Source organism: Pleurodeles waltl, chromosome 1_2 (genome assembly GCF_031143425.1).
Source record: "Pleurodeles waltl isolate 20211129_DDA chromosome 1_2, aPleWal1.hap1.20221129, whole genome shotgun sequence".
Classification (NCBI taxonomy): domain Eukaryota; kingdom Metazoa; phylum Chordata; class Amphibia; order Caudata; family Salamandridae; genus Pleurodeles; species Pleurodeles waltl.
The window spans coordinates 1,262,602,858-1,262,617,636 of NC_090437.1; the positions used below are offsets into that span (position 1 = coordinate 1,262,602,858).

Consider the following 14,779-nt stretch of genomic DNA (forward strand, 5'->3'; position numbering starts at 1 on the left):
GTGCAGGCTGGGGTTGAACACTCCTACTCTGGCTAACTTTTTCCAACAGCTTTCCCACTCAAAGTTGGGGAAAAACCATTGGGCGGCCATCTGCTGCTAGCAGCAGAGTCAGAGGTCAGACTTCAAAGGCGAAAAAGCCTTTGAAGCTGACCTCTGGTGCAGGGTACCTGCCTGAGGGAGGAGGTGTAACACCTCCACCCTGGAAAGACTTTGGGTTCTGGCTCCTGAGAGCAGAGGCTCTCACCCTATGAGTTCAGAAATGTGTCTGGTGGTGGCAGGCTGGTTAGGACCAGTCAACAACCATCAGTGTGGGTTTAATATTCTGAGTTGGTTGATACCAGAGAGTCCATCATGTACTGAGGGAACTCGTAATGACCAGTGTCCAGTACATACATTTGCTATGGTTTTCCTGTACACTTACTATGTCTTCAGGTTTTCCATTGCTCATGCACACATATGCCCTCACATGCATTATAGTGCACCCTGCCTTTGGGCTGTTTGGACTGCCAGCGGGGTGACTTACCTATAGTGCATGCAGTGTTAGTGGACATGGCACTCTTGGTGAGTGCCTGTTGAGTTTGCAACCGTTAAATACACCTTGTCATGTACTTGCAGCCTGCATGATGCTGGTGTGGGGGCCTTTCAGAGTGGCACATTTGGTGCTGCAGCTCAGGAGGACGCTCTTCAGTACCCATGCACTAGGTACCAGGAATACCATTTACTAGGAATTTACAAGGGTGGCTGAAATACCAAACATAGTTCAGTTTTGGGGAAAGAGATCAGGCCCTGGGAACCTGTTTAGCTGGGGCCCAGGGCACTTGCAGTTCAAAACCACAACCAAAACCTAGCTTCCCACAGTTAGGGGCATATTTAAGAGCCCCTAGTGCCTCCTTGCTCCACATTAGCATCATTTTTTTTACGTTAATGTGGCCCAACGAGGAAAAATCGCCACACCATATTTACAAAGTGGCACAATGCATGCATTGCACCATTTTGTAGCCCCTTGTGCCACATTATGCCTGGGCCAGGCATAATGTAAGGGGGCGTTCCCTAATTGGGGGGGGGGGCAAATAAATGGTGCGAAGAAATCTAAAACATTTCTTTGGGTCAGTTTTTTTTCAGCATTTTTAACACCTGTTTGGGGCAGGTGTTAAAAGGGGACATGCCATTGTTTTCAATGCCTCCCTATGTACTGTTCAGGGTTAGCATGAGAATTTCTGATGCTATTGCCCCCTACTCTGCTCCATAGTGTGCAATATTTTAAATACAGTGCACACATGGTGGCGGTAGGGGTGCAAAGGGGCCGCAAGAAGAGTGGCGCTACGTGTAATATAGCACCATTTTTCTATAATCTGGCCCTTAGTTTCAGCACATTTTCCCCTTTCTCTGAGATCCATTAAATGAGGATTAAAAAACCTGTTCTATGAAAATCAGAATCAGATTTTAACCTTAATAAACCTTAAAAACACTGTAATTTGTCAGTTTTAGTTCAGTGAACTAACTCAAGTTTACGCCCCGTCATGCACCACTTATGACCTCATGCATTACATTGCTCATAAAAATGTTATCATTGATGACATCAGTGAAGTCACTATACGTGGCCAAGGCCTGTAAATTAAATGCTACTAGTGGGCCTGCAGCACTGATTGTCCACCCACATATGTAGCCCGTTAACAATGTCTCAGGCCTGCCATTGCAAGTTTCATTGCCACTTCAATTTGGTATTTAAAACTACTTGACAATCCTTAAACTCCCTTTTTATTACATACAAGTCACCCCTAAGGTAGGCCCTAAGTAGACCATAGGGCTGGGTGCTATTTAGTTAATAGTCTGGACATGTACTTGTAAGTTTTATATGTGCTGGTAGTGGACAATTCCACGAGGCATTTTTCACTATTGTAAAGTATGCTCCTCTCATAGACCAGCATTGGAAATTGATTTATATACTTTTAAGTGGTAATTTCTGATTTGAAAGGGGTGGCATTGTCATGTTTGGTATGGTTGGAATGGCAGTGAGAATTCCTGCTTACTGGTGAAGTTGGATGTAACATTACTGTTGGACCTGGCTTTTTGACAGGGTCATCCCCAAACTTTTTGCCTCCATCCTCCTATTTTTTCTGACCTGTTGTTGTTGGCTTTTGAACTCTGGGCACTTTACCACTGCTAACCAGTGCTAAAGTGCATATGCTCTCTGTGTAAATTGTACTGTTGATTGGTTTATCCATGATTGGCTATTTGATTTACTTGTAAGACCCTAGTAGAGTGCACTATATGTGCCTAGGGCCTGTAGATTAAATGCTACTAGTGGACCTGCAGCACTGGTTGTGCCACCCACTTAAGTAGCTTAAGTAGCCCCTTTACCTTGTCTCAGGCCTGCCATTGCAAGGTCTGTGTGTGCAGTTTCACTGTCACCTCAACTTGGCATTTAAAAGTACTTGCCAAGCCTAAAACTCCCCTTTTTCTACATATAAGTCACCCCTAATGTGTGCCCTAGGTAACCCCTAGATCAGGGTGCTGTGTGGGTAAAAGGCAGGACATGTACCTGTGTAGTTTATATGTCCTGGTAGTGTAAAACTCCTAAATCCGTTTTTACACTACTGTGAGGCCTGCTCCCTTCATAGGCTAACATTGGGGCTGCCCTCATACATTGTTGAAGTGGCAGCTGCTGATCTGAAAGGAGCAGGAAGGTCATATTTAGTATGGCCAGAATGGTAATACAAAATCCTGCTGACTGGTGAAGTCGGATTTAATATTACTATTCTAGAAATGCCACTTTTAGAAAGTGAGCAGTTCTTTGCACTTAAATCTTTCTGTGCCATACCATCCACGTCTGGCTAGGTTTAGTTGACAGCTCCTTGTGCATTCACTCAGACACACCCCAAACACAAAGGACTGCCACACCCCCTACTGGGACCCTGGCAGACAGGATTGAACTGAAAGGGGACCTGGTGCACTTCTTAACCACTCTTTGAAGTCACCCCAACTTCAAAGGCACAATTTAGTATAAAACAGGGCCTCTGCCCTACCACATCAGACACTTGCTGGAGAAGAAACCTGGATCAGAACCTGCATCCTGCCAAGAAGAACTGCCTGGCTGCTCAAAGGACTCACCTGTCTGCTTTCTACAAAGGACTGCTTCCTTGCTGTTGGCCTGCTGCCTTGCTGAACTCTTGTCTGGCTGCAAAAGTGCTCTCCAAGGGCTTGGATAGAGCTTGCCTCCTGTTCCCTGAAGTCTCAGGACCAAAAAGACTTCTCTTTTTCAACTGGACTCCTTGTGCGCCGAAAAGTTCGACGCACAGCTTGCTCCGCGGTGCAAAAATTCCCCGCACGCCGATCCAGAAAGACGCCGCTCGACGCGACGCCTGCAGTGCGACCGGGACTTCAACGCACGGCCTCGCATGGACAACGCCGGCTGACTTCCAGAGAGGAAATCGACGCAACGCCTGCCGTGAGAAAGAAAATTCCACACACAGCCTCCCAGAACAACGCGCAGCCGGATAACAAGCCGAGGAATCCACGCACAGACCCTGGGACATCTGGTAATCCCGCGATCCATAGAAGGAGACGGTCCGCGTGCCGGAAAATGACGCACGTCTTCCCCGAGTGAAAAATAATGACGCAAGTCCGTGTGTGAAGGGGCGAAACCGACGCACACACCATTTTTCCTCCCGTAGAACGATGCACATCTCCCCGCGTGAAAAATAATGACGCAAGTCTGTGTGTGAAGGGGCGTAACCGACGCACACAATTTTTCCACGCATCTCCTCTTCTGCGGCCCTCTGCGGAAATTTTCTACTCCAAACCAGGTACTTTGTGCTTGAAAGAGACTTTGTTTACTTTTTAAAGACTTAAGACACTTTGGGCCTCATTCTGAGGCTGGCGGGCGGCGGTAGCCGCCTGCCTGGCGGGAACCGCCATATGGCCGCTCCGCGGTCGAAAGACCGCGGAGGCCATTCTGGCTTTCCCGCTGGGCTGGCGGGCGACCGCCAGAAGGCTGCCCGCCAGCCCAGCGGGAAACCTCTTCCCATGAGGAAGCCGGCTCCGAATGGAGCCGGCGGAGTGGGAAGGTGCAACAGGTGCAGTTGCACCCGTCGCGAATTTCAGTGTCTGCTAAGCAGACACTGAAATTCTTTGTGGGGCCCTCTTACGGGGGCCCCACGACACCCCATACCGCCATCCTGTTCATGGCGGGCGAACCGCCAGGAACAGGATGGCGGTATCGGGTGTCGGAATCCCCATGGCGGCGCAGAGGATATCTGAGGGCAGCGGAAAACCGGCGGGAGACCGCCGGTTTTCCTGTTCTGACCGCGGCCAAACCGCCGCGGTCAGAATGCCCTGCGGGGCACCGCCAGCCTGTTGGCGGTGCTCCCACCGACCCCGGCCCCGGCGAATGACCCCCTTTATATCACTTTTCAGTGATATCTTTACATATTGCATCTTTGATGGTTTAGACCTGCAAATACCCAGATAAATATTATATATTTTTCTAAACACTGTGTGGTGTATTTTTGTGGTGCTATATTGTGTTATTGTATGATTTATTGCACAAACGCTTTACATGGTGCCTTCTAAGTTAAGCCTGACTGCTCGTGCCAAGCTACCAGAGGGTGGGCACAGGATAATTTGAATTGTGTGTGACTTACCCTGACTAGAGTGAGGGTTCTTGCTTGGACAGAGGGTAACCTGACTGCCAACCAAAAAACCCATTTCTAACAATTACTATTCTAGAAATGCCACTTTTATATGGTAGAAATTTCTCTGCACTTACTGCTCTCTGTGTCTTACAGCCTGTCTCCAATCCACATGTGGTTTGTGCTGGTTGATAGCTTCCCTTGTGCATTCCACCCAGACCGCCATAAACACAGGACACTCAGCTGCATCTGCATTCATCTGCATACAGATGGCCCTTCTTGGGCATGAAGGGTGGAGGGGCTCTCACTTACACTTCAAGGGCCAGTGACCTGACAACATACAAAGGACTGATAACCCCCCAGAGATCTCCTGACAGACGGGACTGGGCTGAAAGGAGAACTGGTGCACTTCAAAACCACTCTTTGAAGTTTCCTCCACTTCAAAGGCACATCTAGGTATATATACTGGGTCTGTGACCCCCTAAAATCAGACACTTCTGGACCTACAACTGGACTCTGTCAGAAGGACCACAGTGCTGTCCAAAGGACTCAACTTGACTGCATTTCTGGAAGGACTGCTCTTCTGCTTGTTGCCCTGCTGCCTTCTGCTCCCTGACTCTGCTGGAAGGACTTTGTCTTCCCACCACAAGATATCTCCAAGGGCTTATCAGCTTGCCTTCTGTTAAGAAGTCTCAGGAACAACAAAGTCTTCACCTAAAAGGGGAAAATCCATGCCTCAATGTGCTGCGCTGAAATAATCGCCACAATGCTTGTCTCACTGCTGAAAAATCGATACAGAACCTGCAGAATCAACACAGTGCCTGTTTCACTGCAGTTCCATCATCACAGCACGTCTGAATTTTCCACGCGTCGACCCTGGGCGTCAATTTGTCATCAACCCCCACAGTAAGGAACAGAGGCTGCATATCCAGAAATTAATGCATTGCCTTTCCTGCGAGGAAAGACCGATGCATCACCTCCCCTGAGCAGTAAGGAACTGACGCATCCCTTTGCCTTTCCGGTGCCTCACCTCCACTGTGGCCCGCATCATCTTTGTTTTTGATGCATCCCAGGTACTCTGTGCTAAAGAGATATATCCAATAATTCCTATAGATTAAGGGGCATATTTATACTCTGTTTGCGCCGAATTTGCGTCGTTTTTTTCGACGCAAATTCGACGCAAAACTAACTCCATATTTATACTTTGGCGTTAGACGCGTCTAGCGCCAAAGTTCATGGAGTTAGCGTCATTTTTTTGCGTGAACACCTTCCTTGCGTTAATGATATGCAAGGTAGGCGTTCCCGTCTTAAAAAATGACTCCGATGCATATGCGTCGTATTTATACTCCCGGGCAAAAAAGACGCCCGGGAGTGGGCGGGTCTAAAAAACTCGCATTAGCGCCGGATTTTAGCGCCTGGGTCAGGGCAGGCGTTAAGGGACCTGTGGGCTCAGAATGAGCCCAGAGGTGCCCTCCCCTGCTCCCAGGGACACCCCCTGCCACCCTTGCCCACCCCAGGAGGACACCCAAGGATGGAGGGACCCACCCCAGGGACATTAAGGTAAGTCCAGATAAGTATTTTTTAAAACATTTTTTTGTGGCATAGGGGGGCCTGATTTGTGCACCCCTACATGCCACTATGCCCAATGGCCATGCCCAGGGGACAGAAGTCCCCTGGGCATGGCCATTGGGCAAGGGGGCATGACTCCTGTCTTTGCTAAGACAGGAGTCATTTCAATGGGGGATGGGCGTCGTAAAAAAATGGCGCAAATCGGGTTGTGGCGTTTTTTTTGCCTCAGCCTGACTTGCACCATTTGTGGACGCCCATACGCCATTTTCCCCCTACGCCGGCGCTGCCTGGTGTACGTCGTTTTTTTCAACGCACACCAGACAGCGCCGGCGGCTAACGCCGGCTAACGTCATTGAATAAATACGGCGCCCGCATGGCGCTTCAGAATGGCGTTAGCCGGCGCTAATTTTTTTGGTGCAAAACTGCGTTAGCGCAGTTTTGCGTCAAAAAGTATAAATATGGCCCTAAGTCTTAATTAACCTCTAAAAAGTGATATCTTGACCAATCTATATTGGACATTTGTCATTTTGGCCTTGTTTTCTTTAGATAAATATTATCTATTTTTTTGTAGTGGAGTACTTTTTGTGGTGTTTTCACTTTGTTTCTTTATGAGTTATTGCACACATACTTTACACATTGCCGTTTAAGTTAAGCCTGCATGCTCTGTGCCAGGCTACAGGAGAGTGTGCACAGGATAATTTAGGCTGTGTTGTGACTTAACCTGACTAGGATTGTGGTCTCTACTTGGACAGGGTGCATACCTCTGCCAACTAGAGACCACATTTCTAACAGCAGCCTATTCACCAACGCTTTTATGAGCATTTGAAACAGTACTATATTGCATACTGATAAACCTTAGTGAATTAGGCATTTTGGAGTACACAATGTAGTAGTTGTGTAGTATGTTCATACATATTCCTATGCACTTTTGTTATTAGGCCCCAAAGCATATTAAGTGGGGAAATTAGATAAGTCTAAAAAACACTTTTGTGAATCAGCCCATATATCAACATCTGCCATCCCCACCACTGCTCAGTGCAAATATCACTGTGCATTTAATAGAATACTGTTTCTAGATCAGTGCCATAGCTTTAAGCCATCATGTGAGGTGTTATCTTTATGCTGCATAATAAAAATACTTAATTGACCACACTTTTATTTATTGCAAGGGTCAGGGAATGAACACATATTAAGATATTTAGCAAAAAGGAACACAGAGAAATTATACTTAGCAGTTTGTTGAACTAAGTTTAAATTCATTTTATGATTATTGAAATGATAATTGTATTGATTTTACAATTATGTTTAATACAAAATAGACTAACAGTTTGTGAGCATAAACAAAAATAATGTTGGAGTCAAAGCAGGATAAATAGATTTTCAAAGGGATTTTGTTACATACTCAGAGAGTTCCCAGCTCTCCTGATCAATAGGATTATAAAGTAAGGTGCTTGCCCAATAGACCACTTTGTAACACTACTGAACTCTGCAGAATCTATAAAGTTAAAGGTGTGCCACAGGCACACTATCAATCAGACAGTGGTACACTGCTGTGTGATGGGTGAATATATGCTGTACACTGTGACAGGCACTTGGGAAGAGTGAAAAAAATCGTTACATGCAACCCTGGAGCATGTTCTTGTAAAACTCTGATTTTAAATAGAAAGTATTGTCAATGACAATCCCTGTTCAGTTATCAACGTTTTAGCTGTAAATGCCAGTGTAGCATTGCAAACTGTAATTTCAATATTGGCAAGATACCTTGGGTCAGAACACATTAACTCACCTTGTGGCATTGTGTTTCTGATTGATTCACATAAATATAATGATGCCTTTAACTTTCTAGGTGTTTGATCACCTCTGTGCCAGAACCTTTAAGAAAATGCACATTAGGATGCTCAAATACATGCTTATCTTTGGTCTCTTTGTGGACCAACACAAACGGTAAGTGTTTTGGCACATTCAGGGCTATGTATTGGTCCAAACCTAACAACTATATCTCATTAGCCTGAAGATATAAGGAAAATTATGGAGATATTTTAATTATTCCAAGAAAATTCCTTTTATTCTGTTACATTTCTTCAGAGAATAAATGTAAAGCCTGGAACCTTATCAAAGGAAATTTTACCCTGCATGTAGGAGTCTGACAGTGCCAAATATGTGTGAATTTTCTAAGGAATGTAGGGCCAGATGTACCATCATGGCCCATTGCGATTCGGTAATAGCGATTTTTAAGAAATCGCTATTACCGACTCGCAAAGGGCCATGTATCACATTTGCGAATCTGTAATAGCGATTTCTTAAAAATCGCAAATGCTATTACCGAATCGCAAATTGCGATACCGGCCCGATTCGCAGCTATGGGCTTGGTGGCCCATAGCTGCAAATCTTTTGCATTTCCAAAATTGCGATTTCTGAACCAGAAATCGCAATTTTGGAAATGCAAAAGGCCAGGGTGCTGGGGGCCTAAGGCCCCCTCTCCTGCACCCCAATATTTTTTTTTTAACATGTAAGGTACACACATGCCAAAAGGGCATGTGTGCTTTACATGTTAAATTTAAAAATGCAGTTTTACTGCATTTTAAAATTTTGCACCAGGTTCCCACCTGGTTGCAGATCATGGTATTTTGCCATTCTGCGAAAAATCGCAATTTGTGATTTGTTGCAGCATTGCCTTGCGACCTGGATTTTGCGAATCGCAAATTGCGATTCGCAAAATCCAGGTCGCAACGCTAGAAATCGCAATTTTAGCGATTTCTACTTTGTGGTCTGGGAATGCCTTTCATGCATTGCAGACCACTATTTTGCACTCGCAAATGGCCGGCCGATTTTACCCTTTGCGAGTGCAAAATATTTTCATAAATCTGGCCCGTAGTTCACAAATCAATTCTGTATTATTTTCACATATCACAAAATTGCGTCCGAATGACTATTTATGGTGCACTGTTCAATTAATGAGAGATTTCAACCTCAGGGCTTTTTGGAAAATTCATTAAAAATGTTTTTTTTTCTAAATCTATATGACTCAATGAATCTACTGGTACGTGTCAGCCTTCCCTTGTCCTTACTGACTGGGTGGTAGACGAAACAGAACAAGAGGTCTGTTGTTTGTTTTCTGCATTTTTCCCAAAAAATTTTAAGTCCATCTTGTCTCCTTGATGCAGGCACACACCCATGCCAATGATTGATACCCAACTTTATTCCTCTGGGTCTCCTGTGTGAGGGTATCAGGCATGTTTGGGTGTTTATGCATTCATTGTGACCACTGGCGATAAACTGGGCGCACTGCACTTTGCCAAACTGGAAAGCAACTGCAAGCAAAATCACAATTTAGGCCATCTGCCTTATGTTTGCAGGTATTGCCCTTGGGCTTTATAGGAACATAGCACAGCCGCATATTTTTAACATCTACATATCCTATGGTTTCTGTATCTTGGTGCTGGGCCTCCTTCTACCTGAGCTTGCACTGAACATGAGCTGTGTTACATTTTTAGCAATTTTTGTTTCCAAATCATGGTAATTCCCTTGAAATGTGAACATTTCCCTGCCAAGGCTTGACCTTTAACCTTATTCCTCTAGGTCTTCTGAGTATGGGGTTACAGGGCATACATAGGTTTTTTTATGGGATAGGGCTCCACAAAGGCAATAAACTGGATGCAGTGCTTTTTAGAAAATATTAAAAGCAAGTGAAAGAGAAATGTCAGTACAGTTAATAATATCATCCCTGGGCTATAAGCAAATTTACAACAAGCATATATCTTTAACTTCCATAAGGATTATTTTGCTGGGTGATAGACTACCATCACCCTCATTGGCTGCCTGGGGCTGTGTGAAACAAAGTTGCTGTGTGTAATTAAATCAGGATCTGGGGGTTGGCAGATGAGAGACGAGGGATTATCTTATTCAATGTCCATTTGATTCTCACCGTCTGGTTCAATTCTTCTGATGCTGAGGTAGGAGGAGTAGGTAGGAACTGGGATGGTCCAGCTCCCCTTTCTCTGCCATTGCCCGCCATCTCTCAAAGTGTGAGTCCAGGTGGCAGGCAAGCAAGGGAGGAACTGAGGGCAATGATCACTGCCAATGACCTCAACCAGCAGGTTGATTTTTTGATGAACCTAGGAGGGACTACAGAATCACACTCAGGTCTATCTTATATGTTGGCGATGTTAATAGTGACAGCACAAGCATATTAATGAGGCAGCCCAGAAGTGAGCACTAGGGCACTTTAGTATGGAGTTTGCCAATGGCAAGAAAGGATTGGGCACTATTAGATGTGTCAGCCTTAGGCTGGTGTTCCCCCAAACCTTTTGCCTTCTTCCCTCCTGTTTTGCTAAATTTGTTTTTATTGGCCTTATGACTCTGTGTACTTTGCCACTACTGGCCAGTGCTAAAGTGCATGTGGTCACAGCCTAAACATGGTAAAATTGGCTTAGACCAGATTGGCACATTTAATTTACTTAGCAATTCCTAGTTAAGTGGTATAACATGCACCAAGGGCATCTAAATTAAATGCTACTAGTGGGCCTGCAACATCTATTATCCCACCCACTCAAATAGCCCTTTAAAACATGTCTCAATTCAACTTGGCAAAATAAACCATTTGCCAGGCCTAAAACTCCCTTTTTAATACATACAAGTCACCCCTAAGGTAGGTGCAAAGTATCCCGTAGGTCAGGGCACAGTGTATTTAAAAGTGAGGCACATTTTACGTTGTATATGTCTTGGTATTGAAAAACTCACAAACTTATGGTATTTAGATTTTGGCGAACAGGCTATCTGTCGCCTTTTCAATATAGTAAAACCCTCGGTCGAGATATAAATCAGACCCTATGTCTGACGGTAAAATTTTAACTGAGGCATCCCGCTCAGTGTATCCGACTTGGGCTCCATTGCAGTCGGTCTCAAACTTTGACTTTGCACCGGTCAAGCATGACCATGTCCATGATTGGTGCTTTTTGCTTTAAGCCACTAGAAAGCACATTTTTACATTTAATATTTAAAAATTCACATCTCCGGTTCCCTACATTCGATCGTTGTCATTTTGATGTCATTGTAAAGATAAAAATATTTACTAGGTTTATAAACTGTGGTGAATTTTTAATGATTTGTTGTTATTAAATGCTTTGCACACTTGTCTCCTAAGTTAAGCGCTCATGGGCCAAGCTACCAAGGGTTCAGCAAGGATTAATTCATTAAGACCTTGACTGGACTTTATATGAGACTGTGGCCTATTGCTAAGTATAGGTACCCACCTGCCGTTACTAATACTCTGCTTTCCAACACCCGTTAATTACTTCTGGGGATTTAAATACAACCTTTGAACCAACCAGTTCCTTCCATGGACTTAAGTATGGATTGTGAAGATGAATGCAGAGGCTTGGTGCAGTCCTGCTTAAAACATGGTCTACCACTGCACTCCAGCTAAATTATTTAACTCTCCAATTTGGCTTCTGTGGTCGCAATAGGAGATCAATCTCAGACTGTTCATGTGAGTTTACTTTCCATGGGGGGAAGAGTAAAAGAGGAAAAGATTATATCCTGCTAGACCTGGATATCTGGCATGCAATGTCAGATTGTAAGGTACTGGCCAGGGATGATAGTGATCACTGCATTCTAATTTTAAGCATTAAACCATCACTGTTCAACTGAACTATTAACACCTTTAGCAGAGCTGAGTCCATACTATCGTTGAGCGATGATAAAAGATCCTTTAAATTGTCAAAAACTGCCCCCAAACATGACAACATGGTCTAAATTTACAATGCATTCAAACACCATCTTGGTCCCTTAGTTGATGAACCCCAAAGAGAGCATTCTTTTAAGGAATTGCACCATAGTTTATTTAGTGTTCTGAAAACACTTTGCACAGTAGACAATAGACCCAGCAACATACTGCAAAGAACACTTTCCCCCTGGTATAACCCCAAGTTAATTGCAGTCCTCAAGCAGGGTAATATACAACAAATCAGAATTTTGAGAGTAACCCATAAAGATGTGGTTACAATCACCAAGCAGAATTGGATAGATACCAACTAGGTTAAACTAGCCAAGGCAACACACTTTAGAGACAATACAACCCTTTGGCATATAGTTTATGGACATTTGGGTGTATTGAGATCACTGGAATGTCACATTCCTGGCCATTAGTGGGAGGAACATTTTCCTACTTTATGTAGAGCTCCCATTATTCAACAAGAGAATCGTGACCCCAAAATTGGCAATATGTTGACAGTCACATGCTTTGAGAGCTCTCAGACAACAGGGTCAGTTGATCAGCCTCTATCTTTCTCACTACATGAAACACATGGAGCTCTAAATTTCCTGCAGCAAGGAAAAACACACAACCCAGATAAAACCCCTGGATATCTTAACCGATCTGAACTATCTGTTTGGGCTCCGTCTATTAACAAACTATCAAATAATATAGGCCGAGGTGGTAGCATTCCTGACTCCTGGTGAGGAGTGGCAGTTATCCCTATCTATAAAAAGGGAGATAAAAGCATCCCTGATGTTAGACTTTTCATCCTTGGCGTGGTATCCCTTACATTTTTGCCTCTGTTCCCCAGGTTGTTGATGTGTGCTGGACTCTGATTATGCTGTTTTTGTTACTCTGGGCACTTTACCACTGCTAACCAGTGCTAAAGTGCAAGTGAGCCTTTACAAAATGTGTATGTGATTGGTTTATCCATGATTGGCATATTTGATTTACTAGTAAGTCCCTAGTAAAGTGCACTAGAGGTGCCAGGGCCTGTAAATCAAATGCTACTAGTGGGCCTGCAGCACTGGTTGTGCCACCCACATAAGTAGCTCTGTAATCATGACCCAGACCTGCCATTGCAGTGTCTCTGTGTGCAGTTTTACCTGTAAATTAGACTTGGCAAGTGTACTCAACCCCCTGGTGAGTGTCTGGGGCCTGGCCTGGGCAAGGCAGGATACATGTCAGACACCCAGAAGGTAGGCCCTAGGTAGCCCCAAGGGCAGGGTGCAGTGTATGGTTAAGGTAGGACATATAGTAATGTGTTTTATATGTCCTGACAGTGAAATATTGCTAAATTAGTTTTTCACTGTTGCAAGCCCTGTCCCTCTCATAGGTTAACATGGGGGCTACCTTTAAATCTGATTAAAGTGCAGATTCCCTTTGGGAGCGGATGGACATGTGGAGTTTGGGGTCTCTGAGCTCACAATTTTAAAATACATCTTTTAGTAAAGTTGATTTTGAAAGTGAGCATTTTCTTGCTTATACCATTTCTGTGACTCTGCCTGTTTGTGGATTCCCTGTCTGGGTCAGTTTGACAGTTGGGCTGGTTGCACCTCACACTAGACAGTGACACAAAGGGAGCTGGGGTGTAGCCTCCATATCCTGATGAACCATCTGTGCTAGGAGGGAGGGGAGGAGTGGTCACTCGCACCTGAAAGGGCTGTGCCTGCCCTCACACAATGCAGTCTCCAACCCCCTGGTGAGTGTCTGGGGCCTGGCCTGGGCAAGGCAGGATTTTACATTCCAAAGAGACTTTACTTTGAAGTAGGCCTACTTCAAAGGAGAAACTGGGTATAAGAAGGGCACCCAAAACCACAGACTTTAGAACACTTCTGGAAACAAGAAGGAACCTCTGCCTGGAGAAGAGCTGAAGAGCTGAAGAGCTGAGGAGAAGTGCTGCCCTGCCTGTGACTGTGCTTTGTGGAGCTATCCTGCAGTGGCTGCTTCTGCCAGAGTAAGAGGGCAAAGACTGGACTTTGTGTGCCTTCCTTCTTGTGAAGAAATCTCCAAGGGCTTGATTTAGAGCTTGCCTTCTGTTGTTCGAAGTCTAAGGGATAGCAAAGACTTCTCTCTGCCAGCACCTGGAGTCTCTGGAGAGACTCCTGCTCTGACAAGTGGTGCCCTATCCAGTCCCTTGGCCCTTGAAAGGAAAGCTGGTGGGAATCCAAGGAAATCGACTTTCGACGACTTCGGACCAACGCCGCTGCTGAATCCGGGGCCGCCGCCTGCACCCGACGCCGTGACTTTCGCTGGAACGCAACGCTCATCGCAGGGCCGACGGCGCTGCAGCCCCGTGGAAGTCGCCGCACCACGTCGTGACCGACGCCGCTCGATGTGCGCGGATTCAACATTTCGCACAGACGCCGCGATCCCCGACTTCGCGCATCGGCTTGTTTTCACTCTTCGCCAAAGGTACTGTACTTGGGGGTCTACGCGACTCCGTGTCCGGCGCCGCTGGTGTCGGCTTGTTGGGAACGACTCCGTCACGACACCGTGTTAACACCTCATCGAAGCATTTTTGTTTCTAAGAGCTATTTTTTTGTTTAATCTTTAAAAATTCATAAATTGACTTGTGTATGTCGGATTTTTGTCGTTTTGGTCTTGTTTTGTTTAGATAAATATTTCCTATTGTTCTAAACTGGTGTTGTGTCATTTTGTAGTGTTTTCATTAAGTTACTGTGTGTGTTGGTACAAATACTTTGCACCTAGCACTCTGAAGTTAAGCCTCCTGCTCTGCCAAGCTACCAAAGGGGTAAGCAGGGGTTAGCTGAGGGTGATTCTCTTTTACCCTGACTAGAGTGAGGGTCCTTGCTTGAACAGG

At 45.1% G+C, this 14,779-nt stretch overlaps 1 protein-coding gene across 2 annotated transcripts in view; it reads right to left on the reverse strand.

The window, feature by feature from the left end:
* CTNNA2 (catenin alpha 2) overlaps positions 1 to 14,779 on the reverse strand; it is a 2,570,005-nt gene that overhangs the window by 275,459 nt on the left and 2,279,767 nt on the right. The gene's annotated exons all lie outside the window — the stretch shown is intronic.